Source organism: Osmerus eperlanus, chromosome 9 (assembly GCF_963692335.1).
Source record: "Osmerus eperlanus chromosome 9, fOsmEpe2.1, whole genome shotgun sequence".
Taxonomy (NCBI): Eukaryota; Metazoa; Chordata; class Actinopteri; order Osmeriformes; family Osmeridae; genus Osmerus; species Osmerus eperlanus.
Window position 1 is genome coordinate 13,740,378 of NC_085026.1, and position 7,652 is coordinate 13,748,029.

Below are 7,652 nucleotides of genomic sequence, written 5' to 3' on the forward strand. Positions count from 1 at the left end.
TTAAGGGAGGCGGGGGGCTGTAGGAGGGGGCTGATTTCAGGAAGGGGAAGGCTGCAGGTGGGGGTGGGGGAGTGAGTGCTGAGTCTTGTCTTGGCATTACAGTAGACTACGACAGATGAGCTCCCATAAAAATGTTTGTGTATTTTTTCCAAAATGAACTATCCTCCCTCAGAGGAATCATTGCATATGTTTGTGTGTGTGTGTGATTGAGACAGAGAGACAGAGAGAGACAGAGAGAGAGAGAGAGAGAGAGAGAGAGAGAGAGAGAGAGAGAGAGAGAGAGAGAGAGAGAGAGAGAGAGAGAGAAAGAGAGAGAGAGAGAGAGAGAGAGTGTGTGTGTGTGTGTGTGTGTGTGTGTGTGCGTGCGTGTGTGTGTGTGCGTGCATTCTTTGTTGTAAAACAACATTTACTTTTCTGAGGTCTGTTTAACCTCCAGTTTTCTTTTTTTAGGGATTTGATGGTTAAATTGCAGTTGTCTTGGAGATTGGTCTGGATATTGTTCTTGACTTCAGTATTGTTACAGTATTGTCAGTACTGTTTGGATGTGGTTTACAATGTTAACCACTATCTCAGGATTAGTTTCATTTAGTTTCATTTTAAAGCTCCATTTGGCCTTCACAGAGTGATGTCAACATCCTTTGCTTTTTGATGATTAAATATTTACTAGGCAGCTTCTCCTATTTAGTATGAAAGAAGAAACCTGACTGTTGCCTTGAAGCAGCCACCCAGTCCCCCACCACCACCCCCACCCCCCCTCACCCCCCCACCCCCCACCCCCCCATCACCCCCCCAAGCGTGATATGTTTTTCAATACAAACACAGGACTGGAAGGAAAGACAGGATCTAAACTGATAAACCAAGAAATATGAGAGGACTGAGGTGTAGACTTTCACTAATTAATCCCTCCATTCAGCATCCCTCCATCACAACTCAGCTCTTATTCCATCTCAGAGCCATGAAACTCAGTTTTCATGGATACATTTAAATAACTTTGGAAGAGAGAGAGCAGGGGGAGAGTTGATAAGGGAAATCTGACGATAAATCATCAGTCGATGATGGGTCTCCAGGGGAAACTGGCATTCCAGGGCTCCCTGAATGTGCCGGAACAAGTCTAGTACATACAAGGAAGACCAGTAATTTCGTCGTTCAGGTATTGTCAACGAATAGTGTGAAAGTTGGACAAACAAATTACCTTCATTTCATCCCTATGGCTTTGATGCTGAAATATAAGTCTGGCCCTGTCTTCATTTGGCCCTGCCTCCCAGATTCATCTGTAGAACACAAGCATGATGTGCCCCTCACTCACAGGAGGACAGTGCGACCCCCGCTCAGGTCCAACTGGACCGTCTGAAAGCCCTGTTTTAACGAAAGGCACCAGGGAGTAAAACAGGGAGTAAAGCAAGTCCAAACAAACCATTATTTTCCCCGACTGGACAGATGGTCTACATATATACATGCACACACCAGAGAGACCACAACAGGTGTAAGCGGCAGACCGCTAGCCTATGTGGTTTTAGTGTCGTTAGCTGTGGAGCTAACAGGATAATCCCTTGCATCATGTAGCATAGCAATAGAAGTGGCATTGATTGTGATTGTCCAGCTGTCTTCTATGGGAGATTGTCTCTGCCGAGAGGAACTGATGGGCACTGTGGGAAGATGCACAGATGGAATGCAAACTTTGCAGACATAAGTTACCAGAACTAATAGGGCTAGAGCCAGCACTGGGGGAAAGGAGTGAAACTATAAGGTTCATCTCTGAGAAAAAAAGTAAGAGAGATAGAAAGAGAGATACATAAACAGTGACAAACCGATAGAGACAAAGACAGACAGACAAAAGCAGAAGTGTTCCTAGTACTTTTGGAGCACAGCCATTTTGGATTGCCTTCCTTAAATCCAGTTAAGATGTAGAGATATATACATTAATCTGTCCAGTATAAAACGGTGGACAAGATGTAATTATTTTATGTTTTTATGACATTTTATACATAGGCCACACAATTCTTAGGCCACACAATTCTTTACGCATTTCGATTTTATTAATGTTTCATTCATGCAATCCTCCTAGTTTTCAAGCCAGATACAATTATTGTGTACTCACGCTTTGACGTATCTGGTACAGGTCAGTGGTGAACACACAAAACCACAGACGCAACAGAAACACACTGTCTGTGCCAAACTTGTCCTGGCCAAATTGGGGACCACAGCCCATTAAGTAAAGAAGCCTGATGATCCCATAGCAGCCCTGCCTGACAAACACACACGATCGATGACTGGGACACAGGGAGACTCAGCAGGCCTCAGTTAGATCTGTACCTCTCGCCCTCCCTCTCAGGCTCCCTCCCTCTCTCCATCCTTCCTTTCTCTCTCCCCCTCTCCCTCCTCTATCGTTTCACCATTCATTAACCTAAATCAGCTTCTGCCTGGAGGCGGCAGTCAGTTAGGATTGTGTGTGTGTGTGTGTGTGTGTGCCTGCACGTCTGAATCACATTGAATAGTGTTCATTATTCAATTAACTATTCAATTAGCACAAAGCTTGTGCACCCAAATGTTCAGTCCTGTATTGACTGTGTTAATGGTTGTATAAATATTGACACTCGTTCAGAGACAAGTGCTGCAGAATTATTGACAACATCTAAGTACATCTGTAACTCTGCTTAGAATCATCATAGTATCCCACCTTCCTTCTGAATGTTGTTGTTGCTGTGGGCCCCTGGAGGCTGGGGGCTGGGGGATGTAGGCTGAGGGGCTGGGATGTGGGGGCTAGAGGGTTGGGGCAGGGGAGCTGGGATGTAGGGGTTGGGGCTGGAACGCTGCATGTAAGTGAATAAGTGGATAATAAAAGCTTGATGTTAATGTGCCTTAATGCATCACTAACTAATAGGCCAATCAGGCAGACTTTAGTGGTGTAATGTGTCCACATAAAATCAATACAGGCAAACAGGGGTTAGGGTCTGGCTATACACATGGGAAGTATGACAATGAACCTTGCAACTAAATAATTCTGTAAGGCTTTATCATAAAAAGGAACTGTTCTGGATAATGCAGATATTGCTGCTCGATAGTTCTCAGTTCTCAGTTCATTCTTTGTGCTGTTAAATGATGTATTCTTCAACTTTTGAGTCCCTCAAGCATTCTACAGATCTACAAGATGGCTTGACAAAGCCCCTGTGTGGGCTTACGATGTTCTCTCAACAGTGACAGATCTGTTTTAACACCCCTATGAAACAGCATGAGTGAACAGGAACCAGTGGACAAGAATGTTATAGCAGTTCGGTCCCTTCCTGTCCAGGTATCAGGGTATTTATGACAAAAAAGGCCTACAGCTGCCTGCTCAATACACAGAAATACCTCAGCCGTATCAAATTCTGTCTCCCATAGAATGTCAGTATCAACAACAAAGAATCAAGCATGGAAAATGTAGGTAAGCCCTTGGGAATAGTTAGAGTTAGTTAGGAGGTGTGTTAGGAGGGTGGGATTTGGGTGGGAATGAGTCGAGTCTTCAGATATCCGCTAACTGCGTACAGCAAGTTATATAAGATGAAGGATTCAGTTTTAAACCCAACGTTACGCACCCTTTGCCCCACTCTCTCTAAAGGAATTCCCCAGTGGCTGTAGGCTAAAACTCCACCTCATCATGAGGTGGAGTAATGTTATGAAACATTACTCGTCCACCACCACCATCTTAATAATAAGCAGTAATTTGAAAATAGCAGGCCTTTCAAGCTTGTTCTTACCCCCTCCGCCTTCTCCACCCCCACCAATCTTCCCTCCTGTCTTTCCCCCTTTTCTTCCCCTCGGCCCTCAACTTGAAAAGACCAGAGTGCTCGTTAACAAGATGATAAATAATGAACATGCCTCAAAGTGGAGGAACTGGAGAGAGAGATAGAGAGAAAGAGAGAGAGAGATAGATAGATTTTAAAAAAAGACAACCAGACAGAGGTCTCCATGGACACTCTCTACCTCTTTTTACCACATTAAAATGCTGTTGGTTCTCTGATTCTCTGTTCTCCGAGGTCCGGCTCATATCAAAGTCTTGCTGGCATGAAGCTATCGTTTCTGCGTCTGAGTACAAGGCAGTGCTAAAAGTAGGCAGGCCGAACCCTAACCAAAGCTGTCAGCGGGCCTGCGTCACAAAGGCTGTTCAATCCACCCTGTTGAGCTTAGCCCTGCTCGTGTGACGTAGCAGAGAGACTGAGGTCACCAGACTGCTGATGATAGTGCTGCAGTATTTTGTTAGCAGTATTTTGTTAACACGTAAAACAACCAGTTGAACAGAAAGCCCTATCACCAGGGGGTAAAGGTATGACGGTAGCGTCATTTTGCAACTTCTCTGAGACTCATTAAACACATTGGCACATTTCACACATTTTCTCAAATCTTTTTGTGCTCTTCTTGTTGGAAGCCTGTCGCATCTTCTGTTTAGATGGGTGAAGAGTGTTTCACTAGTGTATCAGAGTCACCAAGCCAGAAGGGGTTGGTGCCGGACTTGTCAGTTGCAAAATCCATAAAATATTCTAGTTTTTGTGGCGAAATATGGCCAGTAGAAAAGGGAGGGGGCCCCCGCTTCTGCTCGTGTCGTGTCTTTCTCAGCACAAATTCTACAAGTTCACCTGTTTTTATAGCTTCTCAGTCCAAACAACAATCTAGACTATAATTATCAGCTGTAATAAAATAGCTGTATTCATTCTACGTTATTCTGTTTCTCCGCAAGGAGGTTATTTTTAGGCTAGAGCCTGAAGCGACGCGTAGACATTCATAGTGACAGAAAATAATAGTAAGTGCTCAAATGTTTATCCAAAGAGAGGACTTTGGCTGATCTCCCAACTCAGTTTCCTTAATTGACGTCATTTGGGAAATCAATAAACCAATGTAATTTAAGTGAACCACTAACATACATTGTTTCTGTTATTTTCACCTAATGTGTGTGTAATAGTAACCGTTTTTCAAAGTCAAAGTTTGGGTTTTGTCCAAACATGTCCTAACATTCCCAAACTTTGTAACATTTCTTTCCTAACTTGAATGACAGTATTTAACGACACTCTAGAAATACATGAATGGAAAAATTTTCAGCTGTACAAAAAAGCACGTTTTTAGCAGCCTGTGTGGGTTCAAAGAATAATATAAGATGAGTTTAATTTTATAATCTTTAGTCAATCGGTAACTCTTCAACACAGTCCCTGTAGTTCAATAATGTTGTCTAAGCCTAAATACATGCTTTTATGGTGAGCTTGGCCTAATTAACACCCAGCACAGCTGAAGAGGCAAATGCTGGGTCTTTAAGTTACATCTCCTGGACAATAACTCAATCACCATTATGCACCCCCCTCTATTGTCTGTTCTGTATATCCCAGCATCAAATGATTCTTACTGTACACTGAGGGCACTAGTATGAGTAACCACAGTAAGTTTCAGGCAAGTGTCACTTTCCTAGTCAGAGTTAGCAGGGGGTGCATCTCCTCCTTAGAGAACACCTGAGGGGGGGGGGGGAGAGGCACAGGATGAGGGACACAGAGACCGAGAGAGAGAGAGAGAGCGAGAGAGAGAGAGAGAGCGAGAGAGCGAGAGAGAGAGAGAGAGAGAGAGAGAGAGAGAGAGAGAGAGAGAGAGAGAGAGAGAGAGAGAGAGAGAGAGAGAGAGAGAGAGAGAGAGAGAGAGAGAGAGAGAGAGAGAGAGAGAGAGAGAGAGAGAGAGAGCTTCAGTTACTGGAAACTGGATGCTTTCTCTCTTTGTCTCTCTCACTCTTTTCCCCACACACCCAGAACACACAAACACTGACTACCTTGCTATCCAACTCTAATAATATTCAGACTAATCTCTTCTACCAGTGAATATCTCTACCTGTTCGGATCCACTCTACACTCATTATAGCATACCACTCAGCATACCAACCATGGGAGCCTAGTCTTCCTGCTACGGGCCTCGTAGTAAACATGAAATATGCCTTTCTCTTCCCCGTCTGTCCTTGTTGTCCAGTCTGAGAGAAAGTGAGGTTTCAGGTCAATGTAAGCTTTGTTAGAAGAGCTCTCTGGAGCATCGTGTCCCCCTGCTAATAGAATCACTCCCTTGGCATTACAACTGCAACTAATGACATTAGGACCTGCTGACACTAATCTAGACTAGTTAGACGAGGCCAGGCCAGGCGTCACTGGGGCCCATGGTGCTCAGGCAAGATTTACTGACCTAGTGTTTCACCCTTTGGTGCATGATAAGTGCCTAAACAGCATCTGCTACTGGAAGAGATGGGGCACTACAAGATTGAGTGACCACCTCTCTGTCAAGCCTGTCATGTGCTGTCTTATCACACTTCAAGACACAAAAATAACGAGATATGACCGACCGTACACAAGTTAATTATTTTGGCTGATAGTCTTTTTTATCATCATGAGTGTCTCATTAAAATGTGTCCTTAGCCTATGTAGTATTTGTATTTTTTATACCGTAGAAGCTAGGCCATCAAATCCATTCTATCTCTCCCTGTCTTCCATCCCCTCTAGACAGGGTCTGAAGAAAATCAAGAGTAAAACAAACATTGATACTGGCTGTTTCTCATTCTGCTTCCCTTGTGAACACTGTCAAACTTTAAGCCAGGGTGTTTTTCAGAGGAAAACTTTAAACTACAACTTGGCAATGCAGAGGAGTAATTGAAGACACTTCACGAATAATGACTCCACTGTCCCCAACACTTAGTTTCTTATTATTTATTGTTAATAAGCTTCCAGGGTTTTGCGCAGAAATGTAAGAATGCATGTTTTGGATTTGCCTGGAGAGCCAAAACCCATCTAAATGGAACAAAGACCTCTTTTGTTCCACAAACAACCGCAATGTTGAATTGCTAAAAAGAAAATGATTACCATAAATTTTTAAAGAAGAAAAAAAAGTTGCAAATGTACTGGAAAGATCCCAGCATCCCTGGCCTCGTAGGCACCCCGAATAAGACAAGTGCACCTCAATAATATAAAGCATACAGGTTTGGTGAGATGGTTTCTCTTTTAGACATGGGCCTCTAGGTTTCTCCCTCTTCTGAGCCATGAACTGCCAACCTCTGGTCAGAGCCTGAGCATAAATCATTTTGCCTTGCAACATGAGCACCTCCCCCTCAAATAAGCTTCTACCCCCAACACTGCAGGCTGAGGTGTAATGGAACTTGTTCAAGCTCCTGGAGAACACAGACCACATACCGTGCTCTTTACGCTCTTTACTCTTTACGAAAATCCAACTTAACAGTTGGATTTTCAGTTGGTCAGGGGGCACATCTGTTAAGTCGGTTGGTTGCATTCTTATGATAACAACTGATCATGTTTCCAGACTCAGGAGTTGAAGAGCCGGGACAACGCTAAATGCCACAATGGTCAAAAAGTATACAATGTAGTCGAGAAAACTGATATGTGGAGCTGGAATGTGCTATAGCAAATGTATCCAATCAGAGCTACCTGTACTGTTAAACCCAGCATTTCCAATGTAGGAATCCTTCATGTTAAATGGATGAGGACTAAGATTTGTCTGTGTGCTTCTTAGACGCCTAGCTTTTACATGGAAGCTGCTCCTATGCGATTTCTTTATACTGTATAGGTAACCATCCTGAATGAAACTTAGTGTCTCCTACATTAAACACAACAGGCGACCAGACGTGGGGACCATAGTAAGAACTACAA